The 17,445-nt window shown below is 36.7% G+C and overlaps 1 protein-coding gene across 1 annotated transcript in view; it reads left to right on the forward strand.

Moving 5' to 3' along the window:
• The window catches only part of LOC145981955 (uncharacterized), a 139,441-nt gene that overhangs the window by 67,740 nt on the left and 54,256 nt on the right, over window positions 1-17,445 (forward strand). The window lies entirely within an intron of this gene.

Genomic DNA, 17,445 nt, shown 5'->3' on the forward strand with positions numbered 1-17,445 from the left:
CCGCTATTTTGGGGAGAAGGCGAGAACTTTAGTATTCTTTTCAAAGAATGGACATTTCTCAAAAGAATGAAACATGTATTATGATCCTGGGTGCCATACAAGTTGAAAAATAAGCCAAAATGTGTTTTTTTTTACGAAAAATAGGTAATTTGCATTTTTGAAGGAAAATTGTTATAGTCGGGCACTAAGGAAGCAATCTACTTCGGATATGTTTTGTTTTGCAGCTAAAACATCATAGCATGCAACCGTGTACAATTCAAAACACTGAACCGAGGAAGGGGGATTTGGGGGCGTGACCACCGAATTTCAGTAAAAAGAACATAAAAATCTGGAGTTTACCTCCTCTTCTCCCGCTATTGTGGGGAGAAGGTGCAAACCTTAGTACTCTCTTCAAAGAATGGATGTTTCCAAAGAGATTGAAACCTGTTTCATGTTCCTGGGTGGCATACAGGTTGAATAATGAGCCAAAATGTGAAACTCTGTTCGGAAAAGTGGCATGGATATGTTGCGGAGAGGGGGTGAGTTTGGTCATCAATATGAATTTCCCAGGCTTGCTTCAGACCTGTGTCAGAGTTTCCACCCAAACATAAGAGTATGAAGGTCCAGAAAGCACATTCATTTCGTAATCAGCACCATGATACCATATGGTATCATCGGGCCAGTACGACCTTACTCTGATGATACCATATGGTTGGTATCATCGGAGGAGTAAAGGTTAAGCCTCTAAATATTACGTGGAAAATGCATTGAATTATCATTTTTTCTTGTCCGTATGGGAGTAGTAAGGGGGCTTGTCAACAGATGGAGGGGATAAGATCGGGTGGCGCCGTCTGATAGTTGTCGGACGTCGTAGTAAGGCATTTTGTTGGGCAAACTGAAGGAACATGGAAACAAATAGGTTCCATTGATACATACGATTTTTGTCGAATATCGCCACCCAACAAAGTATCTCACTACAACATGCGACAGAAATTGCTTGGACTGCAACATCGAACAAAAATCGCATGCATAAACAAGAATAGCTTTAGACTGCAAATATGCTGCTGGAATTTTATTACTCTTCTGGCTCACTTCACCTTATTGAATGTAGCAGTGCTTACAAAGACTTTCTTTTATCATCCTGACATATTACTGGTTTCGCACAAGTTAACATACGTTTACAATGACATTGCAATATTCTTAGATATCAAGAAGAATTTATTTTATTTATTTATTTATTTATGCTAGTATTATCCTGCTGAAAAACAGCTGGCTGGCCTTAGTACAGCAGTACATATACATGTAAAAACAAAAAAGTCATAAATTTATAATATAAGATTGAATGATAAAGTTGTGACTGTATAAAAGAAATACTAAATACAATAAGAGGTACAATAAAATATTAATGATATATACATTAAAGTATACATGATAAGTCAATAAACTAGGCCTGATGAATGATTAAAATACAATTGATCTTTAGGCTCGTTGGAACTCATTATAACTACTGACTGTGGAGTTTAAAAACTCATTATATTTATAATCTGTGGATGTTGTTAATAACGACCCTTTAGTGCGTACTCGATACGGTAGCTCGTATAGATATTCTCGATAAAAGCGTAGGGACAGAGTAGTAACCTTCTAAAATTTTCTCAACAAATTTTATGTCATTTCTGTTTCTTCTAGCTGAAAGGTATTCAACTTTTAACTTGTTCAATAGGTTGTCATAACTATAAAATAATTTAAACAGTTTAAATCTAAAATATAAATAGGAACCAACTAAACGGGATATATATTGAATACTATCACGGAAAAGTGAAACATAAATCTGCATTGGTGAATGTTATAAAAATTGGCAAGTGCATGATCCCAACCTCAAATTTACTGCAACACTAGTATTGCAATGAAATTAATGCCACTCTCTGTCCGGTCTGTTTAAACTCGTGAGAGATGGTCATTAATCTCTCACTGAGTGAAGTTAATGCCCAATGTTATGAAATAAAATACTAATAATAAATACGTAAATATTTTAATATCATATTTACTCGAATCATTCAATCATAACAGCATATCACTTCCTTCAAGAATTGACTTTTCTCTGCCAGCCCTGCTAAATTTTCATTTTCCATCTACTGATTTATACGAGGGGTGGCCAGAAAGTAATTTCCAATTAGTAGGTACATTGATTTTTATTAGATGCCAAAACCGTGAAAAATGGTAATTGCTGCAAAATTATGTTTAGGAATGTGCAGTGATGCCTGGACACATTTTTCGCCCGTTCAAAATATCGAAATAATGCGAATTTGGCAAAATATGCGAATTGTTGACATTTTTAGCAATTTTTTTTTAAAGAAATGTCCTAAAACAATGAAAAATCCCATGAAATCCAACATCCTTGTCTTTTCTAGGCCATGTTTGTGTACATAGAACATGCAAGTTTTCCAACATTTTACTCAAGAGTAAACTATAGAGTTATACGTACATGGAATAATTCCGACAGCCACATTAAATCAGGTATTTCCCACGATTTTTTCAACTTCTATCAAAACGATTTGCATTACAGAGCAAAGTGGCAGGGTTCTAACAGGAGATCGAGTGTGTATCTACCGTCACACGGGAGCCACATCTTCGTATTTGTCGCACGAGATATGTTTTGAATTACCAAGCTAAGTGCGAAATATCGGCATTTGTTGAGTGAGTAATAATGGAGCTCAGTCGTTAGGGCATCTGACTACTATGCGAGAGACCCGGGGTCGATACCCTGCGGGGGAGAACCGGGATGTTTTCCACCTATTCAAACTGCTCCGGCGCCCACCCAGCATCATATGAAGCTGGTACCTTGAGGAAACTTTGAGGGATTAAGGTAGCCAGGAGTGTGGTGCTGATCACATCACCCCCACCTTCAGCCGTGATCAAGAAAGTGTGGGGCCCTAACTCCACACCAAAATTCCATTATCTAAAATCCTTACCTTAAAATTAATGAAGGGGTATGGAAAATAACTTTCCTAAAATAACTTTCAAGATATCAAACTCTCGCGAAGAGGCGTAAGCCATGTGACTTACAATTTGAAACAGTAGTTTAAAAACACCATGAAGGTATAATTTCAGATATTTGCCAGAAAATGCACTAAAATGAAAATGTGAATTTTGCATTGCAACTGTACCAGATTACAGCTACATGCCACTTCTTCCTGCCTGCATGTGTGTGTGTGTCGCTCTCCGACCACTAGTGCTGCGTATAGGCACCATTGGAGCTTTTTTCAGGATGCCCCTCCTATATGAACTTTCAGAAGCTTTTATTATTAGAGTGTTCCTGTTTTAATGTGTTGGTTAGCTAAATCAGGTACCTATACAATGCAATTCTATAAATTCCTTGCATTAAATTTCTAATACTTACATACCCTTTTCGTCAGCATTAATGGTATAACTGCATGTTGTCAGTTTCACAGCACTTCACTTGGATATACTGTACTGAAGCAGAAATCCCATTGATAATGTAGGGAAATATGACACTTTCTTTTGTTTGATTCAGTTGTTTCATTTATATGCAAGAGTTAAGTTGTTTGCTTTACAGAGATGAGAGAAGTAGCTTTATGCATTGGAAAATGAGTCCGCACTCATAGTTTTTGCAAGCAGAGGGTTCCAAACCTCAGTGGAAATATCAACATATAATACCGAGACTGATAAATTAGAAATTGTATTTCTTAATCAATCACTCTTCACTCTTATCTCATTTAGTCGTAACTTTAAAAATAATAAAATATTTTATTTTAAACTTACTCCGTATGACAAAATTCCATAATCCTTCCTTAGCTTGTGAATTGTAATAATTTTCCAAATTCACTATTTTGCAGTTTGAATTCAAATCATAGAGAATAAAGAAATTAAGTCAATTTAATAGAAGATAATATTGGTACTTAACAAAACCATACGTGGATCTGTATGAGTTTATTATTTCCATTTGTAAGAACATCGATTTAGTTTAGTTTGTAATTGTCAGGGAAAAATGTAAATTTTGTCCTGGAAAACCTGGAAAAGTCAGGGAATTTCATTTCTGCTTGTTTGTAGCCACCCTGTAAGTGTGAACTGAAGTGATTTTTAATAGTTTTGTTACTATTTCTGCCTAAAATTGCAGTGTGTGAACCATAAGACATGTAGTTATACTGTAATCATTGTGCATATCTTTCTTAAGTCACTTAGGGCCAGTTGTACAATCTCTCCTTAACGTCTTAACACCATTTTGCAGTTGTTCAATGGCCACTTAATGTTAACTGGCAGTTAAAGTCTCGTGTAACATAAGTGGCAGTCAGGGCTCCACCTAATGCATTAAGTGCCACATAAACATGGAAACTAAGTACACTGTGCAGTTGACATGGCGAAGTCTAAATCAGTTGTTGTAAATTGCAAGAGTTTGTTGCATGTTTTGCATTATCATAATGACAGCAAGAAGGTGGAATTGTTATAATTATTCCAGGAATGGCAATAAATAAAGCAAAGTCTATATATATATATATATATATATATATATATATATATATATATATATATAATATAAAAATCAAATAAGGTAAAAGGAAACACTCACCGGACAGTAGTAAATTCAAAATTTTCGCTAATTTATAGCATCATCAACATATAACGGAACCGGTTCCGTCTTCTGTTTCTTCTCACACCGATGATGCTATAAATTAGCGAAAATTTTGAATTTTCCTACTGTCCGGTGAGTGTTTCCTTTTACCTTATTTGATTTTTACTTAGCCCTTTTGGCCCTCCTTGCTTTTATCCATATATATATATATAATAAATGAAAATTAGGTGGTCATTTATGTGCATATCCTGAAAATGTTATGTATTAGCAGTTTCACTGTACTTTCCTTAAGTAGGATTTGAGCTCATGCTGGTACAGATATATAAATAAAAACTACAGTTCCAGGTTAAAGTCATGCATTTGATGCTTGCAAAATTATATTGCAATTTTGTCCCAAATAAATAAAGGTGTGCTTGCTACAACAAAATTCTTCCAAAAAAACAACACAATACATGAAATGTACAATTATACACCATGTATAACTTGCTTTTCTACAATCCTAATATGTAATCTTAAAATTAAAACATGTATAATATTATTACGAGTCCCTTCCGTTGCTGTGAATGTGAATGTAAAATTGCAAATAACCAATTAACATGTTGTTGCCGAATAATAACTGGCAAAAGAGAATGCAGGTATAATTTTTAGCAGCACCTTTACCATTCATATGGGACATTACATGTCAAATCGACCAATTTCAGAAAAAATCCAGGCCATAGTTTTGGATTTGAATAAAATTTGGCAGAATGGTTCAATCATGTCTGGAAGGCTTATATTCCAAATGTTAGGTTCCTCCAAGGAATAGTTCTAAAGTTATAGCCTGTGCAATTAGGTGGCATTCAACAGAATATGTGACCCAAATCTGAGAAATGAGCCTCAGAGCTAATTTCAGGACTCTATAACTTTGGAACTATTGATCACAGCCTAGTAATGTTTACACACCAAACAACCCTACAACCAAGGAATATGTGTATTGCATCAATATTACCTCAGCTTGTTTGTTAGCAAATAAAATACCCCCAAAATATGCCTCAAAAAGCCTTACGTGTCAAAAAATTCATATTTTGTGTGCCTGCTGTTACAACTGTAATCCACCCAGGAAGGTGGCATTAATTTTTCTAGTAAACCTGATGTGGGCTCAGTATGCACACATCATGTTGCTGCCATATATATCACCCAATCCATATTATATGTGGCTGAATATGCATGAAAAACCACCGGAATATGGCAGATTTTTGAAATGGTGTAGCACATGAGGGACAAGTGATATCCAAGCCAAGTTGCATACACTACATAAACATACCTTCCTCAAATGTGTATCAACATTTTAACTTGTTATTGCAAGGCACTAGTGTACAGTAAAGGTAGTCCCTTAAACGCCGATCTCGTATTCAGCGGGAAGTTTAAAATTGCGCAAGGTTTGAAATATAGATTTATATCTTTGTAATGACAAATGCTAGAGTTACAAATTATAGCTAGTTTCTTTCAGTACAGTCTGCACTACATGCTCATTATTGAAAAAATAAAAGAAGAAAAACAATTTTCACTCACCCAATAGATTAAGACTACAATGAAATATAAAAAATCTTATTTTCTTTTACAAAATTTTAGTTTCGTAGGGCCCCCACATAGGCAACGCCAGGACATGACAGTTCAAAATAGTACCTACATATTGCCCAATATGTATTTCATTCTCATAGCAAGAATTGCGCACTTACTGATGATACTTTCTTAGAAAACTGTAATGCAATAGCCTTGCTTTCTTAAAGGGAACCTCCAAATTCCAAAACTGTTATCTCTGAAACTATGAATCCTAGAGATAAAAATTGTCTCATTTTCTTCAATACACACTAGACTACTGTTATGGTCGAATACACTTAATTTTCATTTATAAGATGGAAGAAGACGAAAGTTCAATAAAACTATATTTTTACAAAATTTTAATTTCATGAGCTCCGCACATAGGCAAATCTTTAATATGATGGTTTAAAACGGAACCTGCATATTGCAGGATATGTGTTCCAAGAATTGCGCATTTGCTTCTGATACTTTCAGAGAAAAAAAATATAATAATTCTAATTTAAAAGCAGTATTTTGGGGGGGGGGTTAAATTGCACCCATCCCCCCTAAATATATCCAGAAGTAAATTGAACCTTATTAATTACTGATACGATGCGTCCAGGCTCTTTGTGTAGCAGTGAAAATACGTATCTCCGAACATTGCCTGAGTCCCACTATGCTCCAAAAGTCGAAGAAACCAAATGTGACGTTTGTAACGTCTCGTCATTTAAACTTTAAAAACATGTATTGGAACAGATGTATTTTGTATTTTAACTTTAAAACTGCCAAAAAAAATTATATATATATATATATATCTGTTACACAGTAACATTACAACGTTGATACAAATGTACAAAGAGCAATTCTAAATGGTTACATTTTGTAGAAACAAATAAATGCACCATTACAATAGTCTTGCAGTACATAATTATGTACAAGGACAGGGAAATCTCACCTGTTGCATAATCTACAAGGGTAGTCTCTCAACCTTTCGTTGGCACTTAGAGATAAGATTCATTTCTGGTTTAATCTCATTCCCAAATAGTAGGAAGTGGGAAGGATTCTCCCTTCGTTTAATTGCAGGTTCAGATAAACAGGGTGTTGCCAAATTGTGGGTCATTTCTGAATTTTAGTGGTACATAAGTACATTTAATTTGGTGTTCGAGGGGTGAATATTACTTTACCTAAAAGATTATTTATAGGATTTCCCTTATAACTATAACCCTCCAGCTTGTGCTGCTAAAAGCTACTGAGGGTGACATGCAAGAAAAAAAAATAGTGGGGAAATAAGAAGTTTATTTGGTTTTGGGAAAGTTTGAGTTTGGATTGGGGTATCTTGTAATTTCTGGGGGTCTGGGGGCTTATCTTGCCTCCTGGGTGATCTCACAGGATGTGCAAGAATAGTTAAGGAGAATTGATTCGAATCAAAGGTAGGCTAAGTGGCCAAAAGCATGTGGACATCCTTCGATCTCGTATGCTCCCAGCAGTAAAATCAATCTATCCTGATGACATGATTCACATCCAGAAAGATCACAGCACAGTACATGACTCCATGGTCGTTCAAACTTGGTTCCAACAGGAACAGCACGTCAATTTAATTGACTGGGTTCCTCTTGGGTCAGATTTGAATCATATGGAGAACGTTTGGAGTGAAGTTCCAAGGACGATGAAGGAAGACTGGCCAGAAAATCCACCAAGATCTGCCAATGCACTCTGGGGGCTTGTTGTCAATGTGTGGAAGGAAGTCGCGAAGAGCCCTAACTATGTTGTGAGTCTCGTTCGTTCTGTTCCTCGCCGCTTGCAAGAAGTTGTCACAGTCGAAGGGGGTGACATATTAAATAATTAATTATTAAATTAATTAAATATTAATTAGATATTAATATTAAATAAATCATGCGAGCAAAGCAGCCCTTTCAAGGGCTACGTAAACCCTCTAGCTTAACAATGCATTTAATTATTTCATAAGGAGAATTATCATACATTGTAAATATCCTATATTACTAGTGCTGAACAAAAACAACCGGCGCCCACATTTGTGGTCCAGCGGTAAAGCACTAGACTCCAAATCTTAGGTTCACAATTTCGAATCCCAAGAAGAATGTTCTTATTTATTTTTTCATAATAATTTGAATTATAGACAATCATAAGGTAAATTTTTTAAAAAAAAACATTCCTACAATGAAGGAAGTTAACTTAAATGATTAGTAGATGTCTCATTATCTTGCTTTCATTATATAACGTAACAAAAGAACCAAAGGCTAGTTCTTAGCATATAAATTCCAGACTGGTGTCCATTCCATTTGAGAGCCGGCATTTTCACGTATCATGCACAATTTTAAACAAGGGGATAAAACCTAGGTATATTTCATGTTGTGTCCATATTCTGCATAATCGCAATAAATTATGATTAACAGCAGACAAATTTATACTCAGTACAATGTAATTGAATGACACACATGCACATGCACACCCCTCATGATTCATAATTGTATGTAACGACAAAAAGAAAAGTGTGTGTTTGTAAAACGAGGCAAGTGGCTAGTTGCTCGTATATGAAGGAGAGTATTACAAGACATATACTAATGTAAATAAACATTTTCACACTTAACTTTATTCCAAAGCAGATTAACGTTTTATCCTATGGTGGCAATTTTTGCAGCAACACCTGAAAGAAACAAATACGTCCATAACTCATATTCTATAGATCAACTCCCACAAGCTCTCAAAGTTTAATTTTTAATAGCCTGCGTAGACTTATTTTTAATAGCCTGGATGACTGATGTTGGGGGGGGGGGGGGGGTTAGCTCCTCTCATGTGCCCCCTTGGTTGTGACATAAACGCTTCTTCCTTTTGGATTTGTATTATTTTTCCCATCGCATATTCAGTGCCAACTTTGCGATTCTGTTTGCCAAAGTGTACGGAGAAGGAGTATTTTTTATTCTTCAAGCCTTCTCCTGGACCAGGATAACACTATTTCTGAAAGAGATTTCTTTTTTTTTTTATTGGCATCATTTTCAGGAATTTTAACAGCACTATTTCTGTCTTGCTTATTCTAATTGCATTTTTTCTTTTCGTTATTTAGTGTTATTATTCTTCCATTTTTGGTTACTCGCAATGATGAAGAGAGACTAAAAAAGAACACCCATGCTCAGGCCAAATTCAAACACATAGCCCTCACATTCTAAAGGATTGTGATAACCACTTCATCACGAATGATAAAATATGTGTTCTTTTAAATATATTTTTCAGGAATTTTTCACATTTACATTCCTTTGATTGTAAACGTGGACATTTCAGTTAATTAATATCTGTGCTGCAATTTTTCTGTTAGCCCTTTTCTTTTAGTCTGAGAGACACAAAATTCCCTGCATGTGGTTAAAATTATTGATAGTAAGCATGTTTTAGCCATATTTAGTTTCCATTGCACTGCATTTGGCAACATTATACGGGCGCAAACTCCCGCAGCAGCTTTGAATCAAGCACCAGCCTCAATGCTTGTGGCCTTTAGATGGTAAAACCAACGCAGCCAAAGGATCATATTGCAATGCATGAAATCTTGTTGGGAGAAATGGGTCTCAACCCTCAGAGAAAAGCTGAGCCTTTAGTGCTTCTTGGAAAGAAACAGTCTGTCCTGTGACCATCCGTCAATTGTTACTTCACTGTTGCTCGACATGCTTGAAGACATACACCTTTCAAGTGACTGTAAACTGTGTGGCTCGATACTGGGAAGTTTGTGAGCATCCGTAGTAGTTCGGAGGACATGAAAGCGGCAATCACCGCATTATCATCTTCTGGTGTGGACACTTTTGCAAAGCCAGAACCAACTTTCCAGGAAATATTACTGGTTTCTTGATACTTCCTCCACCATCTGTATGCAGTTCTATGAGGAACCCCATATTGCAAACCTGCTTCACCATGCTCAAGTTGCCAGCTTCGATGAGAGCTATGATGAGCTCACGCGTTGACTGTTCACGCTGAGCCATGCTTGCCAAATGATAAGGTGGAAGGTGAAGTACCCACTTCGGGTGCAGGTTCGTGGTGGCTGAACAAGAACGTCATTTGCATGACAGTGACGTCAGAGGAATTGGATATGCATACGTGCAACCACACAGCTATTTTATATTTTTTTTTTCATAAATTTGAGTTATTTTAAAAAAAATATATATATATATACTGTAATATCTAGAAGGTGTGTGTTCGAACCAAACCAAGCAAATGAATTTTTTTTTATGAATTTCACAGATTGTTGAAAATAAGTGTGTGATTTACTGGAAGTGTATTCATCCAGCAATAGTGGATTTATTTATTTTGCTTTATGTCGTTATTTGTTATTTCCAGCAATATCACATTTCTGCCACTTTTTGAGAGACAAGATGAGGAGAAGTGATAAAATTGTTAATTTAATGACGTAACATTCACAAAGAACACCAATGCCCGGGGTTGGAATTGAACCTGGGTTCTGTCTATTCGTGACGATAAAGGTGACCGATAATTATAATTTGTCTGTTTGATAATCAGACAAAGTTGCTGGAAGGACAATCACAAACATCCAAGTTTATGTCAGGGCTTGAATCTGAACCCCGTGGTTTCGTGATGGTGATTGAAATGCTCAGAAAGCTCAACACAAGGAAGCTTAAAGAATGCTATCATGTGCATTTCTTGATTGCATGTTGCATTCCTATGTTGAATAAAGGCCTCTCATTGTTGCAACTTTGTGATGCAACTAGTATAAAAATCCATTCCAATTTAAAGCCATACCTGTGTGTTCAATCAGGCCATATACAGGTCGAGTTTAATCTTAAGTTCCAACACGATGGTGAGATTTCTAAAGAAACATTGAAGACAAACGTCAGAGAAATGTTTATAAAACTGAAATTAAGCCTGATTAATTTCTACAACGAACTAAAATTTCAAACATTTTTGGAATTGAATTGAATTGTTGTTTTAAGTCCACTTTATGCCCTGAAAGGCTAATCGGAACTGAACCTACAGTTGAAAATGGGATCCATACCACTATGTCAAGACGTTTCGAGAAAGAGAAGGACGGACATACCAAGAACGACTATTTGCTTCAGGAGTCAGATGACCAACATTGATTTCTTTGTTGTTCATACAGCGTGAGGACATAGTTGGGGAAAATGCAATTCTTTGAAGGGTTTATATTGTTTTTATTTTTAAGAAACAGTAACGTTGACTTTTTACTAATTGTGGCTTGCATCTTTCTCTTGCCGTTTCTGTTGTGAATGCTAGCTGTTACTAGCTAGATAATATTTCATGGTGTAGCAGATGAGGGACAAATATTGAATTTGCCTCTAATTACTAATTTTGATTTGCCTTGCAAGGGTGTATATATGCATGCCTACCCAACGGCCTACTGGCAACGCCGTTATCTGGTAATCAAGGACTTGAACATTCAATGCACCTAGATGAGGATCCCATTTTAAATATTATGTCCAGTTACAATTACCCTATCTGAACACTAGTGACTTCATAAAAGCATTTTTTTGACAAAATTGCATTTTTTGCCCTTTGTAGCTAATCTACGTTTTCTTCAGTTTCTGCCTCACTTTTAGTGTTACTTTGCTCCAGATTGTGAAGCCAAATTATATAGCAACTATTCCTGGGACGGCGTAGCAACCGGTGTGCAATCACAGCGTAGAAAGATTGTTGACAAAATCCAGTTTCTCTACTGCCTGCTTTGGGGAAGGGGATTTTTAACGTTGTTGCTTCTTGCCCAAGCACTAGGCCTAATTGGTTATTTGACCATGAGTTCCTTTGCAGGGAAACGTGGTAACAGGTGGTTTCTGTCATTAAGGCAGTTCCCGCATCGGATATAAGAGCGACACACCTGTAAATCCGTGACATGAATGAAAAGCGTGGGAAAATAAATATACTGAAAACCAATGTGTATTAATGTATTTTCAAAGATTTAAAAAGTTGGAGATGAGAACCGAAGAAAGCCCTGTCAAATATAATACATAAATGTTTTTTTTTTCTCTGCCAAAAACCTACTATTTCAGATCACGTCAAGTGGTTTTGCTAGGCTAAGGCCTTAGAACCGCCGATAAACACAAACCATGTGATGCATCTTCCAGCCTCGCAAAGCCGTCGCCAAGCTGCGATTAACGTTGTCTCTACATAGAGTGCATGGGTCATGGTGCTTCACTTTTGTGAAAGGAACAGATAATCTCCACTCATAAGGTCGAACCCTGGTAGGATCAGTTATTTTTTTCATGCAGTAGAATGAAATGCCTAACCTGAGTAGACATTTTCATATGTGTGTGTAATTTACAATTGTCTGATTGCGTGGCCAAACTTTTGCAGCAGATAGGAATGGCTTTCCGCTTTCACTACTTAAAATAGTGTTAATTAAAGTAATGCAGTTGACACAATATGCATATCACTGTGCCACACAAAAAAAGCTTCCTGCTAGTTGTTTAAAACCAAAAATGTGCAAATTCAATTCGAAATGGGATCTTACAATGTCACATTACATGAATAGTTTCGAACACAGTGTAAATTTCGGACACTGCAGTAATTATATAGAGAGTTTGCATTTATAATTTTAGTTAATGAAATGAACATGTCTTCTCTCTTTGCCTTCTTCTTTTACAGTAATAAAGCAAATCTCTGTTTGAGTTGAATTACCTTAATTATAATGCCATAATTTTAGAGCTTCATTTCCTTTTAATAATCAAAGAGAATAAATATTTCAAGCACTTTTACATGCTGACAAACACTAATTCCATTTTATTCGGTTATTTTAATTACAAGACAGCTTTGTATACTTGTAACAGTACTCCCTACAACCAGAGGGGAAGGCATATCTTGATGTCACAACTTCCATACAAGAAATTATGATATAGAAGCAAACATGCACCCAGACACTCACTTGTGTCTATATACCTACCTACATATAGTATGTTTGTGTGTCTGGGTGTTCGACGTGCTGACCCCATGTCACCCCATTACCAGTTGAAGAACTCCACACCTCTAGGTAGGATTGTGGGAGGCAGACTGGCAGTTGCAAGATAGGCCAAGGCCCTTACAGGGCTGTCGCGGCAAGGAGTGTTACTATTATGTTTGTGTGTACGTTTACACGATGAGAAGGGCACATAGATAAATGTCTCGGCTTCTATTGCCGGTAGAGGAAAATGTGGTTCGGATCCCATTTTAAACTGTAGGTCCAGTTCCGATTATCCTGTTGTGCATAAAGTGAACTTTAATGCCAAACTCAAACAAACAAGCATATTGATGAAGAAACAATATTTCTATGTAACTCAATTTCTTTCTCGTTAATTTCAGTGACTCATGTTCCAAAGAATATTGAACATTTCATCTTCAGTTTTATTTCACAATGCATTTTTAGTATTGATTATTGTAAGCACAGAGTTTTAGCCACAACACGATGAAGAAAATAAAACATGCTTTGAACTGAAAAACATCTAGACATGCTCGGTCAAGGCACATAGTGGCTTGCATCCCACTTTTAAAACACTGAAATACGAAGACAATGAAATAATCAATGTGTCACAAGTTGGTGAAAAAAAAAAAGCGACCATGAGGGGATTCGAACCTAGGCTTTTAGCTTACAAAGGTGACCTTTAACCGACATGGCCACAAACCACGGTGCGGAAACTAAGTTATTCGGGTAATTTCTCCATAAGATTGCATCTTTTCCTGTCCAGCTCGAAACTGTTGATGTCTGTTCTCTGTAATTACATTCATTTGAAAGCAATACGCTTCATCAGATAGTGTTTATATGCTGTGCACATTGCTGACAGAATACAAGTGAAGCTTGTGCATGAAAATTAATGAAGATGTTGGGAAGTCTTGCTTTTGTGGAAGGTTAGTGTTTCCAACCCTAAATGACAATCGTGATCTACCTTCCATCAACATAGCGGATTCTGCTATGTGACGATGAATCTAATTAACCAACAGCATATTTATTATATTCTTAAATTTTTTTTTTTTTTCAAAATGAAGTGTCGTAATCCTGGAATCTATGTAGGAATTCATTCAGTCGGTAAGAATTTTACGAGAGTCATCATTCTATTTTTTTGCTCCATTACGAAACCAACATGCACATGTAAAAAAAGTAAAGCCCGATAATTTGTATTTTACAAAAATTCCATTTACTGTTCAAGTTAAATGAGAGGACAAGCATAGACTTATTTTTAATAGCCTGGATGACTGATGTTGGGGGTGGGGGGTTTAGCTCCTCTCTTGTGCACCCTTGGTTGTGACATAAACGCTTCTTCCTTTTGGATTTGTATTATTTTTGCCATCGCATATTCAGTGCAAACTTTGCGATTCTGTTTGCCAAAGTGTACGGAGAAGGAGTATTTTTTATTCTTTAAGCCTTCTCCTGGACTAGGATAACACTATTTCCAAAATATTTTTTTTTAATAATTTTCAGGAATTATAACAACACTATTTCTGTCTCGCTTATTCTAATTGCGTTTTTTTCCCCCTTCATTATTTAGTGTTATTATTCTTCCATTTTTGGCTACTCGCAACGATGAAGAGAGTCTAAAAAAAACACCCATGCTCAGGTCAAATTTGAACCCAGGGCCCTCACATTCTAACGCATTGTGATTGATAACCACTTCATCATGAACCGTAAAAAATGCATTCTTTTAAATATATTTTCAGGAATTTTTCATGATAACCACTTCATCATGAACCGTAAAAAATGCATTCTTTCAAATATATTTTTCAGGAATTTTTCACATTTACATTCCTTTGATTCTAGACATGGACTTAATATCTATACTGCAATTTTGCTGTTAGCCCTTTTCATTGAGTCTGCATGTGGTTAAAATGATTGATTGTAAGCAACACTGCTGCTTTCCGAACACTTACTTCGCTGTTCTGCCAGGCACGAAGCTGGACTCCAACTCAAATGAGTGTGCTACCTTCTCTGAACAGAAGTGTACTATATCTTTGCCACTGGTATGAGGAATATTCTTTTTTTTTAATTATGCTCATCGGAGTAGGTGGAGAATAATTCCCCACTAGACTAGAGAGCAACTGGGAATGCGGTCGTCTGCTACCTTCGCGCAGAGCGCTGCCACATCCACGGCCGCGTGGATATGCAATGTATTTCGCACGCACCACAATGAAATGATGAACAAGATATTTGTGCCAAAATAAAAAAAAAAAGAAATTTCGTTTGACATTAAGCAAAGAAATCGAAGCATTATTGTCTCCATAGATACTACAATTATAAACATACAAATGAAATCGCAAGACAGTAATGAATAGGATAAGAATGCGGCAACTGAACATACATACCTGCAATTTTACTCAGATTCAGAAGATTCATTTTCACCCTCAGTATCTTCGGAGTCGGGAGTCCTGGAGGTTGATAACGAAGGGCTCCATGATGCTGTCTCGAGAGATTTCACGGTGATAATCCTCTTCTTGCAGATGTTCTGCATGTTGCACACATTTATCCCAGGCAGAAACCGACACGTTCGCTACAGCCTCGTGCGTCAACTTTTCGACATCAGCCATTTTAAAAGTGCTGTTCTTTTCTGCAACGTAAGATTTCACTTGCGCCCAGATTAATTCGATGGGGTTGTATTGGCAATGGTACGGGGGCAGACGCACAACTTGGTGGCCGAATCCTCTTGCAAGTGTATCCACTTCGTATGATTTCGACATCGGCTTGTGATTCCTGACCAAAAGTAAAAGCTCTGCTCTAGTTTGCGAAGATGCTTGGGGAATATTGTGTTTTTCCAGCCACGATATTATTTCTGCTTTCCTGGTATTTGTTGTTGGGGCCTTTTTTAACTCTACAGAGTGTACGCTGGCATTATCCGTAACTATAGTGGAATTTGGAGGAAGGTTCGGAATTAATTTTTCTTCAAACCACTGCTTAGAAACAGCACCAGTCATTTCATTGTGGTAATCGGTAGATGTGCTTTTCGATTTTGCTCTGAAAATCAATTTGCAATCGGGAAGGAAGCCGGTGTTTGCAGAGCCAACGTGTCAAACAATCAGATGCCCCGCCCCCCTTTCCTACAGGAACTTTTAGGCCACCCGTACCATCGTTCATTTGCCAACATGTTTTTCGTGTGTGGTTCTGGTTAACCCACGTTTCATCGAGGTAGAAAACAGGTGATTTTCCTTCTTGTTTGATGCAATGCATCTTTTGCAAGAATGCAGCTCTTGGAGCTACGATGTCCGTCCTTTCCATTAACATCTTCCGTCCATCATTGCATTTTCTATATTTAAACCCCATGCTCTTTAGAATACTCAGCATTGACCATCGGCTTCCAACAAATTTACATTGCGCCTTCATTTTCTTTGTGAGTTTCAATGATGTAGGAAATTCATCATTTGTGTACATGTTCAAAACTTCCCTGTGTAATATGCTGTTATCGAAATCATCAATATCGGTAACAGGCTTTTCGCGGCGAGGATATTTGCCTGGTGATTGAAATACAGTACTCCCACTTGCACGAACAGATTTTTTTTCCCTCGCTCACAATTCTCTGCACTGAACGCAAACTTACCCCTTACACCGCGGCAGTTCTTTCTTGAGGTCTGGCAACATGGCACTCAGCTTCGCCCTCCACAATAGTTTTCTGCTCGACCTCGATTTTAAAGTAATTGTACACGTTGTATATGATCTCACGTGCTTGCTTGTGTAAAACACAACACTTCCTATTCTCAGCTTCCATTGTGCACACGGATATGCCAAATATTGCTACCCCAATAGCCACAACCAAAACAGTAAATCGCAGCGTTCAAAAGTCCGTGCTTAGAAAGACAGTTGCAGATTCGACCATACTGGCTCCAAGTCAGTGTTGCCAGCCTCGCACGGGAAACAAACACTGCTCACTGAATTTATTCTGTAGGCTACTGGAAAGGGTAGTAGAATTTCACGCTTATCAGACATTGTATTATTTGCGTTTGTAATAATAATAATAATAATAATAATAACAATAATAAGGAGGAATAACACCAAACACTTGTTTCGCTGTTATTGTTCTGTTACCAGAAAATATTTATATCGAAATGAATTCTTGGACTGTTACACGTATATTATTTTGTAATAAGTGCTGTAACTTTCTAGTTCTTCATTGTACTTTCCATTTTTAATTCAATACATTACAGAATTACTGGGAACGATTTCTTTGGTTAGCATGCTTATTACGCGTATGGATGACTATGGCAATAACACTAATATAATACCGATACATTGTTATTGTTACCCATATTGATATAGTAATTTTACATATATAATAATACGTACAACAATAACTCAAACATAACTGTATGACATGATGGATGCCATTATAAAACAT

The sequence above is a fragment of the Lepisma saccharinum genome, chromosome 2, assembly GCF_977018435.1.
Source record: "Lepisma saccharinum chromosome 2, izLepSacc3.1, whole genome shotgun sequence".
Classification (NCBI taxonomy): Eukaryota; Metazoa; Arthropoda; class Insecta; order Zygentoma; family Lepismatidae; genus Lepisma; species Lepisma saccharinum.